The sequence below is a fragment of the Anas platyrhynchos genome, chromosome 8 (genome assembly GCF_047663525.1).
Source record: "Anas platyrhynchos isolate ZD024472 breed Pekin duck chromosome 8, IASCAAS_PekinDuck_T2T, whole genome shotgun sequence".
NCBI classification, from domain to species: domain Eukaryota; kingdom Metazoa; phylum Chordata; class Aves; order Anseriformes; family Anatidae; genus Anas; species Anas platyrhynchos.
The window spans coordinates 32,290,193-32,313,133 of NC_092594.1; the positions used below are offsets into that span (position 1 = coordinate 32,290,193).

General features: G+C 36.3%; 1 protein-coding gene across 7 annotated transcripts in view; it reads right to left on the bottom strand.

Moving 5' to 3' along the window:
• BEND5 (BEN domain containing 5) overlaps nt 1–22,941 on the bottom strand; it is a 923,615-nt gene that overhangs the window by 728,940 nt on the left and 171,734 nt on the right. The window lies entirely within an intron of this gene.

Below are 22,941 nucleotides of genomic sequence, written 5' to 3' on the forward strand. Positions count from 1 at the left end.
AAAATACTTCAGTGATCTCTTACATCACATGCTTAACGTGATGACATAGTTTCAATAATGCCTACTGCGGTCTTCTGTCATGCTAGTTCCTACATCCATTCTTCATCTTGCCATCCTCTCCCACATCCTATGAGGTTCTTCCCAGCCACTGCCATCTCTGTACAACTTCAGACTCCCATTTGCTGAAGACAACAGCAGCAGACACCAAAAGGTTCAGATATACTTCCTTTCTTTTGATGCCCTGTCTTTTCTATGACTCCTCCTGGTAGAGAAACCATTCATAGGAAATTTCAAACAATGCAGTATGCAACAGTGCTTCAGCCACAATGACTTGCAAGAACACATCAAAACTCTGCTCTCTGCATTGGCTTCTCATAAAGTTCAAGTAAGTCTGTGTACTCCAAGTGCTCGCTGTGACCATCCCAGGCTGTCTAAAAGACAGCAAAATCCTCTGGAATGAGGATTTTACAGAGGATTCTGTCACAATTCTATCTTACTCCTTCAGGTAACAGGTGAAACTTTTTAACATGCTAATTTAGAGCCTATGATAATTTGTGCCATAGTCTATGGCATTCCAAGTACAAACAGTCATTTGACCTTCTGTCTGATAACAAAATCATAACATAATTTTAAAAACAGATTGTGTTATGTTTTTTGGTGGTGGTGGTGGTTTGTTTTTTTGTTTGTTTTAATTATATGGTTGCCCTAAGCAGGGCAGGGCTGAATAATCATTTATGATGAATCGTGTCTATAAAAAGATTCAATGAAAGCAAGTTATATTAGAAATAACGTTGTTATTTCTAATTCAGAATTGTGCTTTTGGGGAAGTTCTCAAATAAATGGAAGAAGAGCCTTGGTTATCTGTACTGCAGCGCATGCAAAGAAGACATTTGATTCTGGTCATATCCATTTCCAGCATTCTCATATTTTCCTATAACTTTATTTTTTATTACATGAAGTTATAGCTCTTTCATGAAAGCTGTTACAGAATAAATAAGAAGTCCTCTCAAATTGGTCAAATGGAAACTAAGTATTAACTAGAGCAGACGCAGGAAAGCACTGTACTGTACTCCTTTATTTTATTCTGGGAATTTAAATTCTGCATTTAACAGTGGTAATGGTTGAGAGATAATCCCTGGAACCACTTAAGACAGAGAACTTTGTTACTGCTTGTCCTTATCTGGATAATCAAATAAGAAAGTCCAACTGGCTACCAAAGCAAAGCTTTCAAGCTAACTCTAAAATACTTTAAATGTAATTTGTTCAGTAAACTGCAGTACATTAAATTTCTATATTAAGTAAATTATAAGGAAGAGTGCACTTTGCAAAATTAAAAAGTGCTCCGTTAACTTATCTATTATTCCTCTGGGAAAGTTTCCAAAGTGCGTCTAGTACAATTAGATACTTTCTTTATGGACAGTCTATAGCCAGGAAAAAAAAAAAAATTATTGCAGCTCAGCAAATGTTTCCAGTATTGTTGTAGACTCCTTTTTATTTTCCAAGGTGAAATTTCCTGATCACAAACATCAATTTTTCTAGGTTGTATGGTTAGATCGAAAACTTTTAGATAAAAATAACTACCTAACTCACTATCTGGCAGTTAGAATCAAAGAGGCATTGATCACTTGCATGCTTTTAAGTGACTTTTTTTTTTTTTTTCTAAGTGCTCTTTGGAAATGCATTTAGGGTGAAAGTAATTGGGATACATGATACAGTCAATTTATTTAAGTAGAGTCCCACTGCATGGCAACCAACCTTCATCACATTCTATAGGATATAAATGAGATATTATTTTCAACAAGTTATTTTTATAAGAACAGATACAAGTGTTTCCAAGGATGTGAAAAACACTTGACCTATTTCTTTTTTTTCTGTAAAGCTTGTCAGTCTGAACTATTTTTTTCACTGTTTGGGTACTGAAGCCTGGGAGTGTAGGAGTCTTAGCCTTGTATCATTTGGATGATCAACACTTTTTAAGTACACTGTCTTTACTAAATACTGTAATGACCAAAATGTTGTTTGTGTAAGAGATGTCTCCCTTTGGATCCTGCTAGATAAAAGTCCAAGAGAAAAAAAGGGGACTTAGTGAACTAGACACAGATGGGGGAGGGGAAGAAAAGAAAGAAAAAAAAAAAAAAAAAAAAAAGAAGAAGAAGAAGAAGAAAGTCAACATTGCTCAAAGGATTGTTATATTGGTTGCTGTATGTCAGCCAGGAAAAAAAAAAAAAAAGTATGCTGAAACTGTATTTGTGCAAACTCATAGAAGTATCAAAGCAAAGGATAAGGTCATTACATACGTGCAGTCAGCCTTTAACGCCAACTACTTCGATAGCTCTGCAAAAGAATGAAGACTATGGATGTTAGATACAACAGGTGCCATCAGACAGCTCCTCTCCCAAAGGAAAATTACACTGTCTGAGAAAGCATGAACACCTATAACAGTGTACCTTTGGGTCAGTGATGTGCTTGTTAGAACTTCAGTATCATCCTTCCCACTGTAAATACTCCGTCAGCTTCTTCTGCTTCTAAATACTGCAACCCCAGGCACATGAGGAAAATAGGAGGCTCAGGGGCGACCTTGTCGCACTCTACAGGTACCTCAAAGGAGGCTGTAGCGAGGTGGGGTTGGTCTATTCTCCCACGTGCCTGGTGACAGGACAAGGGGGAATGGGCTAAAGTTGCACCAGGAGAGGTTTAGGCTGGATATTAGAAAGAACTTTACTGAAAGGGTTGTTAAACATTGGAATAGGCTGCCCAGGGAAGTGGTGGAGTCACCATCCCTGGAGGTCTTTAAAAGACATTTAGACTTAGAGCTTAGTGAGATGGTTTAGTGGAGGACTTGTTAGTGTTAGGTCAGAGGTTGGACTCGGTGATCTTAGAGGTCTCTTCCAGTCTAGATGATTCTGTGATTCTGTCCTCATTTTCCCTAGTACATTGACAAGGTTACCTATGAAGAGTAGTCATGTTGAAACCAGAAAATACCGGCAAGTCTGTGGTGTCCAAATGTCACCACTCAGACTCTCTTTTCACTCAGTTATTAAATATTTTAAGTCCTGTGCTGTGCATGACCTGGCCTTCGGCAGCTGAGACATGGTTAGAGCATGCCTTTCTGGACATGCCCAAATAATAGAAATGAGAGAATTTTACACAGTGGTCAGAAAGGACCTTATACTATGCTGTTACTGTAGCTGGTTGATGACTACAAAGTGATTAGACAGATACTTTCTATATATCCCTTTGTGTTTACATGAATGACATATCATTCCTAATAAGATCATTCCAATGAGTCTTCTTACCAAAATCTCTCTCAAGGACTGAAGACAGGTTTATTACCACTTGAATACTCGGAAACTATAAATACACTAACAATTTTGTTTCCAAACTGTGGTGTAAATGCCTGAAGTAACTAGGAAAATAAAACTAACATTCACACTTTTAAGGAAAAGGTACAGCATTGAAGAGGCTTTCAGGGTAGGGCATAACTGCATTATCTGAGCATTCCCTAGGCTCCCAACCTTAGATGCTATCGCGCTGGGGAAACTTGGTGTGCTAGCTCTAAGGAACACCACGGAGCGTGGAGTGGAGTGGAGACACCACGGCTAGGCTCTGTAATCAGGTGGGGCCTCGATTGTTCTTGTGCACAAAGCTGCACTTTTTGCCACCCTAAGCCAAAGACCTGTCATGTTTTGACAAATGCTGTACCCTAGTGTACTTTTTGCTCATTATAATATCATTATAATACCAAAACACACCTCCATCCCAAAAGCTACCCGCCTCCAAGGTGCGACCACCCCTCACTGAGCATGCGCTCTGAATTTCTCGGAGCCTATTACTTTAAACGGAGACGGGAAAACTTTACACCAATCATAACTAAGATATGCTTGACTAGAGCCACTCAAGCTCCACCTAAAAGATAGAAAATAATATAAATTGGCCCAAGAGAGAGGGGATGTTAGGGAAGATACCATCGTCAGGGGAGATACCATCCCGAGGACATACAACATCCTTAGGACCTCCTGACTCCTGGGATCAGTCGACGGGCTGAGCCTCTCTTCCCCCCCCATTGGGACGCCTTTGGGTGAGATCTGAATATTTGCTCATAAATCTCTATAGAGTCTTTGATCCTTTTAACGCGTTTATTTCTAGGCTGCGCACCTGTAACACCTGTAACACCTGTAACACCTATAACACCTATAACACCTATAACATCTGTAACATCTATAACATCTATAACATCTGTAACATCTGTGACATCTGTAACATCTGTAACACCTATAACACCCGTGTATTTCATGCATACTAGCTTGCTTTTGCAGACAGTCACTATCACCGGCAATCCAAAAGAACCTGATTATCTGTTGCTGTAATAAACCATACTTGATTGCATTGTGATAGCTTTCATTAATGCGACTTGGGTGAGGGTGATTATCCGTGATAATTCAGTGTTCTGAATCTAACCAGACCCCCAGACGGTTAATGCATTGTTGGTGAATGTCTGAACGGACCCCCAGGTGGTTAATACGTTTTTGGTGAATGTCTGAGTGGACCCCCAGGCGGTTATTACGTTTTTGGTGATTGTCCGAACGGACCCCCAGTTTTGGTGAATGTCCGACTGGTTCAGTACTCTGAATCCAAACGGGCCCGTAACGGTTAATCAGCTACACCCCTTTAACGCGACACAAACTATGCCCTCCCAGGGCATAGTCACAACACAGAAGGCTGCATATTACGTGTTAAAGAGCCTGGTGAAGAACAAACAATCATGAATAGTTTTCTGGCTGGAAACAGCTGGTGCTGACTCAGGTACAGTGGATCCTGGCAGACACTGTCATTCACATCCTCAACCCCTTTAAAGAATTATCTTGAAAAATAAGCTCTGGAGATGCTTCTATGTGTGTCATCATGCCAGCTGTCAGGGCTCTGACAGTCCCACTTCAGCATGCAAGTAGTGGATCAAGGCAACAAGGCCAAGAAAAAGAAAGTGTTATCTTGTCTTTCTGAGTAGTTTAACAGTGTGGTGTCAGTAAAGACACCATGTAACATGAGATCTGATTCCTTAGCTCTGGCATTTCTCTGCCAGATCTCGACTTCGCCAAGACAATGCCAGAACTGTCACACACAGTCAAGCTGAGGAACATCAGGGGAAAATCCCAGTCATCCAAAAAGCAGCAATAAAGACCAAAGAGTATCATCCAGCCCACCTGGAAGCTGCAAATGTAATGAGCTATTTGGAAAAGATCATGACAACCTCAAGCTCAAGTGACTCCCGTTTCTGCCAAATATGAACTAGTTCTGTACCTCGCTGAGCTCACTACACACAGTAGGTCTTGCTGAGTGGTGGAAGTCTAATGCAAGCTCACTTTCACATCTTGCAAACCTGGCTTTGTCTTCACTTGGAGCTCTTCCCAGCAACGTTCTTTCTGAGAGGCTCTTCAGCTACACTGAGGATGTTACATCTAAAAACAGATGCCAGCTCCTGCCAGCAAATGCAAAATGGCTTATCGCTTTGAAATGTAATCTGCCTACGCTTGAATTTTGTATCAGTGGCTATTTGTAATTTTTGGCCAGTTTTGGGGGGATACTTGTGTACATTATGAATCTAATTTTACAGAAAATGTTGGTAATTATTATCTAATAAAATACTTATTGGATATTCCCCTCTTTTAATTTTTAAATTGATCTATGTGTATTGAAAACCAATCAGCACTTTGTATCACTCCTCAGGATTCTTTTCCCTTCTATTCTTCAAGTCTATGAAATATTTTTCACAGCTAACATATATAGCATGCATTGACAGACATATTCCTTCCTACTCTTCCATACAAAACAATCTTTAAACCTTTTGGGATGCATGCTGCAAGAAGGATTTTAATTTTCAGTATTTGTACATTTAATGCACAGCAGATGATTTAACTGCTACTTTTGTTTGTTTGAAGTTTTATTTTAGTGTATGACTTAGGAGGATTGCAGTGGAAATTGGGGGGGGGGGGGAGGGGGAATTTTACCATTTCATACATTATACTATTTCATACACTGCCTCAAGGCTGACAACCAGGTCATCACCATCTGTAAGCATTTGACCTAGGTTCTCTGTACCACTTTCTGTCAATACTTACCTTTTCACAGTATTTACAGTACCAAAAAGTAACCTAAAGTCACAAGTGTAGTTATTGCCTATTTAAGTGAACTTCACAAAACAAATAAGCTTGCTCGAAAGAGATGGGACAAGTCTTCGTGTCCCCCTTCCCTTCTTCTTTTCATCTTCTTTTCACCTCCAGGAGATATATTCTGTCACATCTTCCCAGTGTGACACAAAAGCATGGACAAAGGGGCAAAAGAAGTTTTTTTCAAAAACCAGGAGCCCATCCCTAAGTTGTCAGCTTTAAACCAGTACCTTCATCACTTTTCATGTACAGAATGTGGGTGAACATACATTTTTGGACAGGAAGATAATTTTCCTGTGTGATCAAACTGGCAAAGAAATGCATGGGCCTTCATACATTCCATGTAGTGCTGAGAAGTAGGAAGATGACTTTGTGAAGGCTGCATTGCATTACAACTATCACAGTTTTATTAGGTCTCTGTTGAGCTGGAAGATTAAGCACTTTCCAACAGTCAGCTGTATTCACTGGGTGGTCATAGATCCCAAAGCATTAACATGGTGTATCAAGGAGTGTAAATCTGTGTCCAGGGCAAGTTACAATACCTCTGATCTTTGTCCTACTGCACCAAAGTAGCACATTCTAGCTTCTAAGTGGACCTGACAATATACAAAAAGAAAAGTCTTCTTCATCATCAGACTGTTAGTAAACAAGCAATTTTAAGCAGTGTTTCTGTTCAACAAAGACCCTGCTGGGTAATTTTGGATCATTTACCCCCAGTTAACCATTAATTGCTACATAAAATTTTAATCTCCATTTAAACAGACTATAGCTCTGTATCTGTTTCTGTATCAGCCTCAAGACAGTAGTAACTTTGCAGCTGTGGAATACTGACTGTTGGCATTTCCTAAAGAGAAATGCAATATCATGCACAAACAAAATGTTAAATGAGGAATTAAAAAAAAAAAAAAAAGCCATTGTGAATGGAAGGGGAGGGGAGGGGAGGGATGGAAAGTTTAAATATCACCCCTGAATAAATTTTAAAAACATATTTGTAATGTAAAAAAAAAAAAAAAAAAAAAAAAAGATCAAAACCAAGAGAGTTCTGTTCTCACACCACTTTCTTTTTTTCTGTTTTCCTTCTTTTTTTTTTTTTTTCTCCTGTGGCTCATGAGCATAAATACTGACCACCATGGACTCCCAGCAGTTGTGGTTTCTTCTGGGCTCTGTCTCTAGTCACTTGGCAGTACTATCTGTAGTACAGTGACTAATGTTAAAATAGACATTGATTCAGAACACCACATCCTTAGTAAAACCCCAAATAAAAATAACACATTTATAAACACCTCCTCTTGATGTAATCACAAAGCATGGAAAGAAAAATTATGATCCCTTGGATGCAGCTCCACACACACACAGGAGAAACCTCCTTTCTTGATGCTAGGCAGTGGCAGGAAGGGACTGATGTACACCTACTGAAGTGGAAAGCAAATCTCCCATGGGCAAAGTCAAATGCAAAGCAAATAGCTCCTTGGAGTCAGAGTTCTAAAGAAAGATGGAAATAAAGAAGATCTACTGCTTCCCTCAGCTAAAGTGTGAAATCTCAGTGCCACTGATATCGGTGGGAGTTTGTTCCTGACTTATTTAGGCTAGAATATTAACCAGCGTGTTTAAGCATAAAGACATCTTCCTTTAACAAATTTTACCACCTCCTCTTATCCTGAATGCTAGGGAACTTAGTCCCAGCATCAATTTTACACTTATACATAACCTTTTTTTCTGTTTCACCCTCCTCTTGGATTCTGCAAGCTTTACATGTAGTTCTAGGCAGTATTTAATCCCCACTTGTATCGTGAAGTAAATAAGGCACTATAGAAATGTTGAACTTTTTCCTAGAAAGCAATTTCCTGCTGACTTTCAGATATTTTGACATGATCCTCTACCTCAGTCTTCTGTTTCATGTCTTTTCAGCAAAAGCAAATACTTGTTTTAGAATTAGTTTGGTATATAAAGGATGTACAGACCCATCACTAACAAGAAACAGCAAAAACTATAACAGTGCATATTAGTAATGGACTTCTCTACAGTATTATGTAATTACTAAGAAGCATTCACAGACAAAAGTTGTTAAAAAAATATGGTTTCTACATTTTTTGTTAATTATAAAAAATAATTTCTTCTATTACAAAAATTGCCTTACAAATGTCTATTTTCATCATTTTTGTATGCTGTTGGTCTAAAAGCAAAAATTCATACTATGACATTTAAGGCATATTTAAACAGACCCAGAAAGGCATATATCCACATTTTAATTAACAGGTCTTCAAAAGTAGACAGTGGTAAACTATTTATCTGGATATGAATCTGTTCCCTGGTCTTCAGAAAAGAGAAAAGATCCCTCACCAATTAAATATAAATGTAAATAAGAGAGTTAATTTGTGTCCTTTTCTCAATAAAAGTCAGGGGAAAAAAAGTGAATGTTGTTATCTGACCTATATGTCAAGGTAGAAATAATAAAAAAATGTCCACAAGGAACTATGAGACTTTCTTATCCAGATACATAAGGAATGCCTGAGAATGTTATGTAAGTTATTCTACCATGTGAGACAACAGTGGAAATAAATGGATTTTTATGAGCCACATGAAGATTTTCCAGACAAACTGATGACAAGACTGGTTTGCCAGAAAAATTTGGGCTTTCTTTGCTTAATCTCCAATATTATTAGAACAACACACAGCAAATGCAACCTAGGAATCTCAGCTGTAATTTAGGTAGTAAATACACCTACCTATTGTGAAAAAGTTGAGGATCCCAGTGAATGGCATCCTGAATATTTATGTAAATTACTGAGAAACTATTAGTGATATATTTTTCTAGAAACATATTTAGTTGTCATTTTAAAACACCTTTGGCTGGAATAAATTCAGTGTCAGCAGGGCTAAATACACAGCACATCCCTGAAGATCCCATCAATATTCTGACACTGCAGGAGAAACTTGCATAGAAGTATCTGTTTAAAGTCACAAAAACTGTTTTTCAACAGACTCTTCATAAAGAAAAAGGATATGAGTGTTGCTCATGCTGTTTGTAATGGTGAAAATCAATCAATCAGTCAATCAATAAATAAAGTGGATCAGTCAATTGATGCCAGATACAAAGAGTTCAAATAATACCAAAAGCCTGTTCATCATTTCACTATACATTTCAAGGGGCATGTAACAATGGTTCTGAGTAGTAAATTTGTATGAAAGAACCCGTGCACTCAGCTAACATGACTGCTCAAGCAGATTTGATACACCAGCTTCAGACATCAGAGTGGTCATTCATCATCCATGATTTAGATGTTAATGCTCTCATAATGCAAATAATAAAGGCTGTAATATTTGATGGTTTTCAGAAAATGCCTTATGTACAGTGAAAAAGTGAATATACTCCACCAGCAGAACAGTGTCAAAAAAAAAAAAAAAAAAAAAAAAAGGAATTGATCATCAAGATTCTTAATCCTAGATTATGTACTGCACTTGTTCCTGCAAATTGCCCCAATAAAGGACTAGTAACACCAAAACAAAAAGGTTGTGAGCTAACACACAGCTCAAAGAGGAACTTTTAAAAAGCAACGAGTCAACAAGTTGCACAACCTCACTTAGAAGTTCAACTCAGAGGTATCATTTAGTGCACTTTCATAATCCAGAGAATACACACACAGCACTGAGCTTCAGATTCTCATTGCACCTTGCTGGTGGGAAGTGTCATTTTCCCTGCTCTGTATTAGGAACTCACTGTATGGGCTTCTTCTCTTTGCACAGTACAGCTACCTCCTGTGCTACTTGCAGTATTGTGAAAACCTGACTTGTAGGTAGGTTTAAACAGTAGTCGCTGGTGGCTAATTTTTCCTTAATTGCATGGGTTTTAGCACAGACATGCAATGTTGGTGACTAATTAAACTGAACTATGTAGTCCAAACAAAGGACTTCTGCCATGCCTCCAAAGACCTTGTGTATTTAACAAGTCACGCTGTTCTGTATTTCTGCTTTATTATAAAGCACTCGTTCAGATTTGGGGCAATATCAACCAGTACGCAGCTCTAATTTGCAGGCATTGGAACTAAAATAACACTATTTTCTGTTCTTGCTACCTTGGTACCTTCCCTAACAACAAGATTTTGTATGAGAAAGGAGCCACTTGTTACTTCGTTCCTTTTCTGGCTCAGTTTGAGTACAAATTCCTCCTCTTAGTCTCATGAGATGCTGAAGCACTTTCTCATAAAAGCTTCTATGCTACATTCATTACTCTATATTCATGAAGAAATTGTGACAGGGCCAGAAGGAACAGCAAAACAACAACAACAAAAAAAAAAAAAGAGTGAAAAACAGAGTTTCGGACAGGAGAGAAACCAGATAAAATGTAAATGTTTGTTTTTCAGAGCAGAATTGAAGAAACATGAAATTGATGGTTGACAATCATTTATAGACCTTGAATGATTGACTGCAAATTAGTCTTAAACTTGCCATTATTTCAGAGTAGCTTGGAATCTGAGACGAATATATTCCAAGGACTAATAGTAGGAATTTGATAACATTATGCAAAGCAGTATATCCAGCATAATACTAAACCACCACAGAATAAAATAGAAACAGCAATCACTGCTGTAATATGTAGGAGCTGAAGGCATGAAGTGAACACAAGCCATTGATAAAAGTCAACATTTGCCAGCCATTACTACACAGTTACTGCAGATACCTCTCATTTGAAGTGAAGCAAAAAACAATGAATTGTTATATACTACTATGAAATAACTGATGGCATGTTTATGACCTTCTCAGATCAAAAGCAAATTATAGCTTATAATGAGAATATTTACACAATAATGTGAATTCAGTATGCTGCATATCAAATTTAACCACAAATCAGGACTTGGAACAGTAAAATGCCACACAGTATTTCATTATGATTCAGGATAGCCAGGTGATAGTTCTAGTGCTTTGCTGATTATAATTTCTTTTGCACACAATATAATGAAAGAAAAAGTAGGAACAGTGGAAACATTTTGGCATGATTAAATGGCCACTGTGTTCAAACAAAAGTTCTGATCTAAATCTATTCTGAATTAAATACCTGCCAGAAAGAAGATTAATCTAATGCCTGGACAGTGGAATGAGACTTGCGATTTGGCTTCTCTTTCCAGCCCCATGGGACACTGAACCAAACCATTATTTTTCAGAGTTTTTATAACCATTTGTAAAATGGACATCATCATGCATTTTACAGCCTCTGTACTGACTTAGTAACATACTCAGGAAACAGATACTAACCTATGATCCTTTTTTCAACATGTCTAGCACTGAGGGTCCTATTGTAATTGAATGTCAACAGCATGATGTCAGAATTAAGATTTAACCCAAATAAAATAGATATTTGACCCATACATTTATTTTATTTCAAATGATGATATGATTTAGTTTAGTTTTATTAAGCTTTCTGTATCATATCTTCGCAACTACAATATAAATAGAAATTTATGTTAAAACACTGAGTCCAAATGCTATTTACTTCATTTGTACCATAATAAATATAGCAGATATGGCTACACTAGAAATGTATAGCAATATTTTACAGATTGATAGAGCCAGACTCAAGAGACCAATCAACATATTTAAGGGCAGGACTGTCATTCAGGCTGGTGTTCTGGGCAGACAGGAGCCTTATGAAACTCATCAAGTAGAAATGCAATGTTCTGCAGTCCCTGGCAATGACACAAGCTGAGAACTGACTAGATGGGAGAGAGCAAGCTGCACGTGAGCCAGCCATGTGCTCTGACAGCAGAGAAGGACAATAGCATCTTTGGCTATATGAACAAGAGCATTACCAGGAGACCTAGGGAAGCAACTAGCCCTCTCTACCCAGCCCACTAGATACTGAACTACGGAGGATGGTTCTGGGCCCCACAGTAAGAAAGACATTGAACAACTGAAGCACTTGCTCTGAGAGGCTGGGGGAGGAGGGCTTGTTCAACCTAGAGAAGAGAGAGCTTCATGTGGACCTACCAGCAGCCACCTGTACCTACAAAGAGGATATGCAGAAGACAGAGCAGGCTCTTCAGAGTGGTGGATGCCGGGAGGATGACTGACAACTGGCATAAATTAGAAATTAGAGAAGATCTCACTGGATAGGAGGAAAAACATTTTCCCCATGAGGACACTGAAGCAGTATAGCAGGCTGCACAGAGAGGTTGTGCCATCTCCATCCCTGGAGGTTTTTAAGATCTGACTCACTAAAGCCCTGAGCAACTTGGTCTGATTTCACAGCTGGTTCTGCTTTCAGAAGGAGGTTGGACTACAGATCTCCTGAGGTCCCTTGCAACCTCAATTTTTCTGTGATTTTATGATTCTGTAATTAACTGAGCATGAACCCTGAGCTGTATAGAAATTAAATTGCTTTCTTCTTACCCTAGCCCCTGCCAAACTATTTTTCTAATTATTTTTGAGTTATGACATGGAGCACTGGTTTGTAGAACTCAACGGTAAATAAAGCTATGTAACTTAACATTACTTGATTGACTGCACAAGATCTGACATATTATAACTGGTGCAGTGAAGGAAGCATGTGGGTTTATTGCCAGCTGTGTGTGTTTTTGTATTGAAACTGCCTGTGACACAGAGCAATTTAAGAAAGGAAGAAACCAAGTCAGTAAACTACTGCACAGCTGGATACACAATCAAAGACCAGTCTCCTGGTTTTAAATTTTCTGCATATTTACTAAAGCATTGCCTCGTGCACTTTTTTCTTCCAGCTCCCAATCTTAAAGGCAATAGAAACTGCAGGAGAAGAAACTGTGAAGTTCAATACTTACAATTTTATTTGAAATTGCATTATACAGTTTTAGATAGAGCTTTAATAATTTGATCAGTTAGTTCTGTAGAATCTTGTGTACAGAAAACAGTAACTTATGTTATTGGGCAATAATTTAGATGTGGAGATATATTCACATTTCTCAGTATACATTCTCTGTATACAGAATTGGCACATGACCTGCACTATACCCATTAGAGGTATATCAAAAGGTTCTCTCAATTAAATGGGAGAATAAACATGATCAACCAACGCAGATGAAAAAGAGTTAAAACAGTCATGGAAGTTGTAGCTGAGCTGTTTTTTTCTCCTTAGCATACATCTTCCTAAAGGCTGCCAGGGCAACTTATTGGCTCTCCTATCCTAGATATTGACAGAATGAGGTAGAGGCTAATGTCTGAATGCAGCAATGGGCCTCGTAAGGGGAAAAAAAAAAAAAAAAAAAGGCAAAATAAGCACATTGCACACAGCTCTATTTTTTATTAAATACAGTTTAGAGCCTGGCATTAAGGGTGTTGTTTTTTGTTTTTCTAAAAATCCCAGATCGTTTGAGGACAGGCTGCCAAGTTCATCCATCAACTCAGCCACTGAAATATTTGTGTTCTAAAAAATTTATACAGTATGAGCTCTCCACAACCTGCAACTGTGGGGACTTTTATTTTTAAATTATAGTCTTCCACTTCAATCTTTTTTTTAAAACAAGATAAGACTGCATTTGAGAAAAACAAGTATGCCTTCTGTGGACTACACGATCTGGAAAAAAAAACAGGTATTTTCTGTAGGATGGAGGTCCTAGAGGCTGGCAGATAGGAATTTTAAGCACGTGTTTAGTTGTGTCCACAGTAGAGTTACAGCTTTCTCCTGGAAAACCTCATTTTTCCCATTTCTGCTGCTCTGTTACCTTAAATCAAAATGACCTCTGACTTTTCAGAAACAGAATTTTAGGCAATGAAACACATGCCTTTTCTTTTCATAGAATCAGAATAATTCAGGTTAGAAGGAACCTTGAGAGGTTATCTCATCCAACTCCTGCTCAAAACAGGTTTTGTATTCAATAAGCAAGTATAGCCTATGTATAATGATTATGCTGGAACTTAATTAGTCTGAAAAAGATAACATCCTAACCTCTGTCCAGTTCTTTTTAGCAGTAGAAGGATGACATACAGTTTGAATTGTACAAGAATATACCCTGCACTGAGAAACAAAAATAAATCTGACACAAATGTCATAAGGCATAAAACATTACAGGGAAGTTGAAAAGGTAAAGCTGAAGTTTGCACATGAAACAATATAGACAATTTGTGTTGAAAATCTCCTCATGAAAAGGTTCTCTTTTCAAAATAATTCAACTTTTTTTTTTAAGAACAGTAAAAAAATGTAAAAAAAATGTAAAAACACTGACATCAGATAAGAAAGTGATTATCATCAGCTTATTATGGAAATATCCATCAAACTTCATTTCAAATGTATTAAAGTCTTTGCAAGTATCTACATGATCTTCTGATTTTAGTTATAATTAAAAAGTGAATGAAGTCAGAAAAATTCCTTAATGTGGAGGTTCTTTGGGCAGCAACACTGTATGTTACTAGCATGACATGCACACAAATGCAGTTTCACTCAGCCATGACTGAAGCATCACAGCTGGCTTCTGGGCTCCCCCTCCTTTGCTTTCTCTGGCTTGCAATCACAGCATCTGCAAATTCCACACAGCTGCAATTTTGAAAAGCAAGGCATTTTATCCAAAAACTACCAAGGGCTGCCGGTTCACAGAACCTTGTGTTCAGCCTTATTACATGTCTTTTCTAGACAAGCCTTATTATACATCTTTTCTAGACAGCCCTTGGGTAACATTAGCTCCTGAGAAACTTGTGTAGCATTTAGCCTTCACCTACGATGGCTGTGATGAGTGAAAATTCTGCTCCTTCATCAGCCACTTCTACAGAACCCTGCCATCATAACAGCACCCATGCAAGCAGAAATCACTGTGCTCAGCTGACTCCACTAGGTTGTATTTGGATACAAACAGTCCTGCCCTTAGTGCCATTTCAGCCGTACAAGCCTGGAGCTTGTAAAACAGTTTATGACCATGAAAACTCAGGTTGCTACCTAGACCTTTTGAGTGTCCAGGTTGAATAATATTTGACTGACATGAAACCTGCAGAAGATAAGGGTGGTGTATCATTATTATCAGAATATATTGCTCATAAAGTGACAAGTATTTAGTCATAGCACTAAGATGCCCATGCAATGTAGTGACTCCCCTCCAAATTCAGTTAATCTTCCACTTTAAACTATAAGATGAAATTGCTCACTGAAACTAAAATTCTCAACAAATCAAAATACATGGTGTCTTTCTTCTCTTAGCCTATTAGAAGGAAATACAGGATAATCTGTAGCCTATACTGTATTTGATATTTAATAAGAATTTTATGTTATTCTTGCAACAGGCAAACCACCAGCTTCATTAAACTTCATTAACAGTATTATCCTTGGCATGTGGTAGCAAACCTGTTAGTTATGCATGGCAGGGTAACTTTACAAAGTAAGCCATATGTGGAAGTTTAATTGTTATTTTTTTTATTAACTCAGTTGTAAAATTGTTAATTATTGGCTATTATAATGCTAAAAATTCCAATAATTAGTTAAATATGGTGGCTGTTTTTTCCTAATAAACCAACCCCACAAATTCTAAGCAAATATTCTCATATCTCACATTAAGTTAAACCTTTAGCATTATTCTACTGTTTTGCTAATATGAGACTAAAGTCTAAGTAAATGGCAGTATAAATATGCATAATTGGAATATGTAGTTTAACCGTCCTAAAAAAACTTTTCAAAGCAAAAGATTTCTACATGCTGAAAAACAAACTAGTGGAACAGAAGGCTAATGTAATTACTTTAGAGAATGTTGAAAGTGATCAAATTCTCAGCTTATATACCATGAGCAATTTGCCTTTTATTTAGATAGACAGTTTCACTGCAGTTGATACCTCTAAAAAAATGTGTCTAAAAAAATCTTGCAGTTATGACTTGCATGAATAAAAGCCATAGCTGACCAAAACCTTGTAAATAAAAAATAAATAATAATAATAATATACAGAAATACTTAAGTTGAAATTTTCTGTCAACAAAAAATAAAATGTAAATGGGTTTCTTTTTTCTCTATACAATTTTTAAAAGGAGTTCTCTTCAATGACTGAAGAGATCCCTTTTTTTTTTTCCCCTCTTTTTTTAAAATATCACACAAACACAACAAAAACACACAAATAAAACTTTGAACACACCAACACCCTGAACTGCACATACAACTGTTACTGTCTCAGGCAACACTTAGTGACAAAACTTATGGCTTTCCATCTGTCACTTAGAAAGCCAGCAGTAACACTGTACAGCTTCAGTGCTGAGCTCAGTGACCTGCTGAATGGGGCTAGGCAGCAGTTCTTATCTGGCTGCAAAGCTGAGGATGGAAAATGGCTGTCCAGAACAGCCTGGCAATGCAACAAGGGAACAAGTTGTTCTAATAAGGGGAACTTTTCACTTTACCCCAGAAGCTTTGTTAATATGACAGTCCACGGGATGGAAGGAGCACTGGAAGAAAGAGGAGATGATGGAAGTTTAGAAGGACTGTTTCACTCTGGTTGGTTCAAAGCCCCAGAAGTAAACTATGTTCAATGCAATTTCTTAAGCCCATGTGAAACAATAACGTTCTCACATAGGCATCATTTTGTGCATGCAGAGATTTTCCTATGCCAGACAGAAAACTGTATGTCAATGTGAACCCTAACTATTCCCTAAACACAAGCCTTTTGATGTGCAAAAACAAGATAGGGGCAAAAATAAAATAGAAAGCCTGATGTAGGGCTTCCACATTGCTATCACTGATCTTCTAAGGAAAAAATACAATAAATAAAATAAAATAAAATAAAATAAAATAAAATAAAATAAAATAAAATAAAATAAAATAAAATAAAATAAAATAAAATAAAATAAAATAAAATAAAATAAAATAAAATAAAATAAAATAAAATAAAATAAAATATCTATGTATATATATATACATGCACAGTCTTTGTACAATGAGTACATTGAACTTATCGGCCAGCAGAGAATCTGCTGGTGTTCTTGCTGGGCTGGGGAATGTGCATATATTTCTAAAAAATGTCCAGAGTATTCAGATTGTGCCCTGATGAAATTTTTGTATTTTAGAAGATGACACAACTAGGGGAAGCCCAGATATATGCAGTTGCAGTGAATCATTTTTATAAACAGATGAAAGTTGTAATTAGTTTAAACCTTCCTTGTCTGTTTGTATAATATTTTTGAGCAGATGGCTTTGGCTAAGAGCTATGATTTGCACGCCCACTTGCATTTTGCAGTGATAAAATAAAGATGAAAGACATATCTTAGGTCATCCAGTCCATTGCCCTAACAGTGAAGGACTGATCCCTGCAACATGTAAACCAGCAGCCAACTACTTGCCATCTGATGCACACAGTTATCCAGACAGAAGGGATCTATAGAGAAGATCACTAGGCATATAGAGAGGGAGGTGAGGAGTATAAGAAATCAAAAACATTTACATTGGTAAAGGAAAAAATATTTATGGCAGAATTAGCCTCATGGAGAGTCAATAGTCACAAGAGAGCAAGGCTTCAGTTATAAAAATTAAAAGCTTTGTAGGACAGGGATTTAAAATATCTTACAGTAAACTGTTGGTCTTACCATCAATGTGTCAGTGACATTGTTGCTGTTTCCAATATGTGTGCAGAAACGGCAAGAATATTAGATTCATCTTTGCAAAATCAGATTTTTTGCAGCCATAGTTAACTGTATAGCTTCCATACACCCTTCCTGATCCTAAAATACAGGCTCAAGTCAATGCTTTCACACATGGATTACAAGAAATATGCATAATGGTGACTGGTCCAGATATTTCTAGGCAATGTTTATTTAGCATTTTATTTACTGATATTCACCACTATAGTCTGTATTTGTATTACTAAATATCCTCTCTTTTAAGCTGTTCGTTTCTAGAAGTTCTCCCTGACGCTTGTCTCTGGTCAAAACCAGGTTGAAATAATGCTTTAGACTGTCCCTACCCTAAGGATTTAGATTGTTCATTTCCTTTTTGTATTTAAATATGCAGCCATTCTGCAGGTCTTTTACCAATTCACCTCCTACATAATCCATATTTAGCAGTTTCATTTACTATAAAAAGCAAGCTATACTTCCTGTAAAGAACAGTTTTGCAAAACAAAGGAAAAGCATACATAACTCCATACTGTGTGTGAAGCAACACAAGTGAAGATCCATATTATTATATAAATTATGTTATATTAACATATTTATTATATAACTTTCTCTTTTATTTTCTGTCTCAGGTCTGTACTTAGCTTCGAAATATTCTAATTATTATTTGAATGATAGGAAGTGAAAAGCCCCAGTAGCCAATTGATGTGTGCTTATCACATCACTAGTTCTCATTTATGCACTTCTAAAGCCCCTTTTGAGCTTGTGTTTCAACATTTTCTTAAAAATAATGGGAGCTATACTTAGACCCTAGTAGTAACAAGACTTAACAAATAGAGTCAAAAGAGAGCCACCAACAGCTAAAATACAGAAGAGGGAGAACATCAAGGCCATATATCAGTGAGAACTCCCTATAAATCAGAGCAACACAAACAATGCTCAGACCTCTGGTAAACGTGTACATCAGAAATGCATAGGTTAGATTGATTGATTAAATAAATAAGTCTATTCCCTTCTGTCTGAAAGAGAAAAGATACAATGCTGGATACACACATTACAACAGGAGCTTTTGGCTTATTACTCAAGAAGGGAATAACTTGAGACCTTTTCTGTGATATCAACATGGAAAATAGTCTAAACAGTCCTTTACATGCCTTCCATGAATTTTCTCAAACTGCCCAGCCACTGTCCTTGAATAACACTGAGATCTCATATAAAATAAATAAATTAATAAATGATAAGAAATAAATTCCTTTACCTCAGGAGAAATGGCATTTTAAGATTATAGACTTGTAATACCTAGACTTAACCACGTCATACAAAAGACATGAAAACAAATCTAATATATATGCTTCTGGCTAGATAAAAAATACTGCCCCAAAAATATATTTCTGCTTTACTTTTATTTACTGATTTCTTTTTAGATTTAGTTGGTAAGAGACTCCACATTAATGTAAACAAAAATTAAAACAACAGGAAAAAAATTACTTGTACATAAAGAAATAACATAGAGAATACCACAGGCTGTATCAGCTTTTCCTAGAACCTAAATACTTTGTATATGTCCTCTCATATGACTTCAGTGCCTTCCAACATTATGAAATAAACCTTCAACTTTCTGAGGTGGAACACTGAGGGATGGAGGCACTAAGCATACTACTTTTCAAACTCTGGGTGCAAAGTCAAGGGCAGATCTATCAGAGTCCTCCTGACATTGCATTCTTTCTACTTAAGGGTGTACTTTCTCCTATTCCTGAGATCAGAGAAATCTCAATATACTAGAGAAAATCCTACAGATTTTGAAGCAGTTGAGCCATTTTCTAGACCCAATTGTCTGCTGAAATAACCTATCTACTTCAATAACCAGAATTCTACAGCTACAAAGCTGACTAAAATAACACAAAGTCTCACTAACTGTCAACAGAAAGTGATGATAATTACAGGTACTTCTCATTCTGCCTTTTCCAGCCCATGAAATTTTCTTTGATACTAAAAAAAATGAAATACAAAGTTTAACAAAGGTATTTCTTCAATAAGGATGAAATTGTGGAAATGATGCCACACATCAACATCGTGACTATAACAAAAATTACCAAAAAAAGTCAGGGGATTGTCTGTTTTTGTCCACTGAGTAGGCAGTTCTATTAAGGTTTAGTGCTGCTGAAAAATCTTGATTTGTTTTATATTTTACTCAAGCAAGGGATATAGCCTGTAGTAGTAGTTACACTCATTATTAAAATATATAATCCTCTGCATCTATTTTGAACCTTTCATATGAGCATTTGAACGGCTCTACAAGTATTGTGTTTTTTTACAACAATGCTCTATAATGTAGGAATAAATTTATATTTCTACTTCATGGAAGGGGAAATTGCTCAGACTGTATGTAGGGTAGTATTAGAAAATCTTATAAAGGTAAATAAGACCAAGCAGCTTTGACTAAGTTTGTGCATTATGACTCATTGTTTGATATTACTGGCAAAAATAAAAATATTTAATCCTTCTGAAAAATTCACCTGCTTTGAAACATTTAATCTAGTTGTGGAAGAGGTAGGAAACTAGCAAGTATAGAAAGTAGGAATTATAAGACAGAAAGCAACACTACAAGCATCAAATACTACATGTAACAGTAGCATGATGAGAGAAATAATAGAAGAATAATTAATAGAGAGGTGACCACTAGACCAAAATTACAAACTATTTTGTGGGAAATTTAAAATATTTCTGCTTCATATGAAAAGACAATAAGGATGAGGGTGGCTGTGAAGGAATATAACTTAGGAACGTTGTCCTGTCTAGTATGAAAAAGCATTAGTTTATAAAGTCTAGTGTTTCTTTCTGAATATCCCAGTCTCTTTTCTTGTAACATTTCATCAATTTATTATTTCAAAACTGGAATAGATCCAAAATTGTGTACATTGCAGTGGAGAAGTCTAGAAGCCACTCCTTCCCTTGCAAAAACTACACAAGAGAAACTATTTATTAAGGTCTATTCTGATGCTCCAGAGAATCCCAGGTGCTGTGGCGTTGTTTCCATCACAAGAGCAGCTTGTTGAATATGAAAACTGCTCCTTTTTTTGACATTTCTTAACAAAAGAAATACAATGTTCCATAGTTTTGCAATAAATAAGAAGTTTGTTATGCAAAACCTTTATATTGCCTTATGTTATGACAAGACTGTCTCTGTCAGAGCAATGCTATAATAGTCTTATTGCAGTTGGCTAAAAGTTCAGAATTTTAATTTTTCATTAGAGATAAAACACACAAACAAAAAGCTAACAAGTCGCACACAAAATCATCTAAATCAAATAGATTAATTTTGAATGAGATATGACAAATGCAATTGGAAACATAGAACAGCAAGAATACTCTCCCCAAAATATTAGCTTTAAACAGGCAAAATTACTTCTGCCAGGCTACTGAAAGAGTCCATTAAATTATGATAGAGGTCATTGGCAGTGTAACATTAGAAGCTTTTCCTGTGCTACACCTGAGCATGCAGATAAAACAAGGGTTTCCCATGGTGCTATTCTTAACATCTTCAGAAGTATAAACAAAATAAATACACTTCTGAGTGTAAATATAAGGATGTGATACCAAGCAGAAAATAATGGAAATTATGATTAAAGAACAAAGTTTTAGTGAAAAATAGGCTTTGGGAATTTAAATGCAAGTTTCCTTTGGTGTGTTCAAGAGAAATGCAATGCCTTTTACACTAAGAAATCATCACTTCCCTTTCCTACAGAGACTAAAGCTTCTTTTAGACTTTGTGAACAGATATTTTGTAAGGGTTAGACAGTAGTCCTTAAGCACCTTTCAAATGTTCATTTAAATATAATGTAATAACATAAATGCTGAGAAAAGGACCAGCTGATTAGCCAGTCTGATTTTGCATGAGTATTTAATAATAAAGATGAAAAACACCTTTTTGCTATTTTCCAAGAAGTGTCTTATCGATTGCTTTACATTTTTCAAAAGCTTTATTCCTTGAAATAAATATATATATATATTAAAATAAGGCACAATCAGCACAAATTTGTTGGAAAAAAAATCCTTTTTATAGTTTCATTTATATTTGCATGGCATATGTAAACTTGAAGCAAAGTGACCTTGGTTATAAAAAATAAGAAAGCAATGTCAGAATTGATAGGACCTACCATTAGTATTTCATTCTGACAGGTAGGAAATAGGCATGTCAGCAGTGAATGTTACAGACTGAGCTGTGGCCCTGATCACAGTCAAAGTGGTAAATTTCTTCCTACAAAAGTAATTTCCATCAAAACAAAAAGTGCTTAAATAATACAAGTATCTAGAGATGAGAATAGCTTTCTATGGCTGAGCTCAAAGACAAATAAATGAAAATGCTATACGTAGCTTTTGTATTGTGTAAAAGCTAGAAAAATAAAATTAGGTATAAGTAAATAACAGAAGGGTTAATTATTCAACTAGCTCTCTATTTCCTAGAAACTTTTTAAAGGGGAAAAACTGTATTGAAAAATGGTTATACAAAATGTTTCACATATGGACTTATTATTATAGACAGAACATCCAAATTAGATCACCAAAATTAAAAAAGCAACACCTGAAACTATGTTCTTTCTATCTGAACATCATACAATTTTTGGTTGAATAACCATTCATATGTACAAAAAATAATAAGCGTAAGGACCAAACAGGTTTGGTCCAAAGTTTCCTTCCTTAAATATAATCAAAAATAAGATTTTAAACCATTAGCAAAAAAAATAAAATAGCAAGACTAAATTAAGTACCAGTTAAACTGAATTTTTACAAGCAAGGAAAGCCCAAGAGTAACACAACAAAGCCATGAAAGGATTATTCTTATTTTGATACATGAAGTTCAAAAGCGTTCTTGACTTTATTTCCCAATTGTGTTCCCAATTATAACATTTAAACATATAGATTCACTACTTTACTGGACTTGAAAATGGGTAGCCACGTAAGTTTTAAGCAGTTTCCACAGAGTCACTGTCATCTCAGTGTGAAATTAAATACAGAAGAAACGATGATATAGTAAATACTGCTCACATTTACATGTGATCCAGTTTGACACAGTAAATATTGCTCAAATGTATATGTGATCCAGTTCTTCACATTGTTTATCCAACGTGAAAAACCATCAAAAACACTTTTCAACATGAGCATTACCCAAGAGATCTCTTCCAACTTTACCCGTAGTTACCTCATTGAAATCTAGTGCAGAATCACAAATTATACAACTAC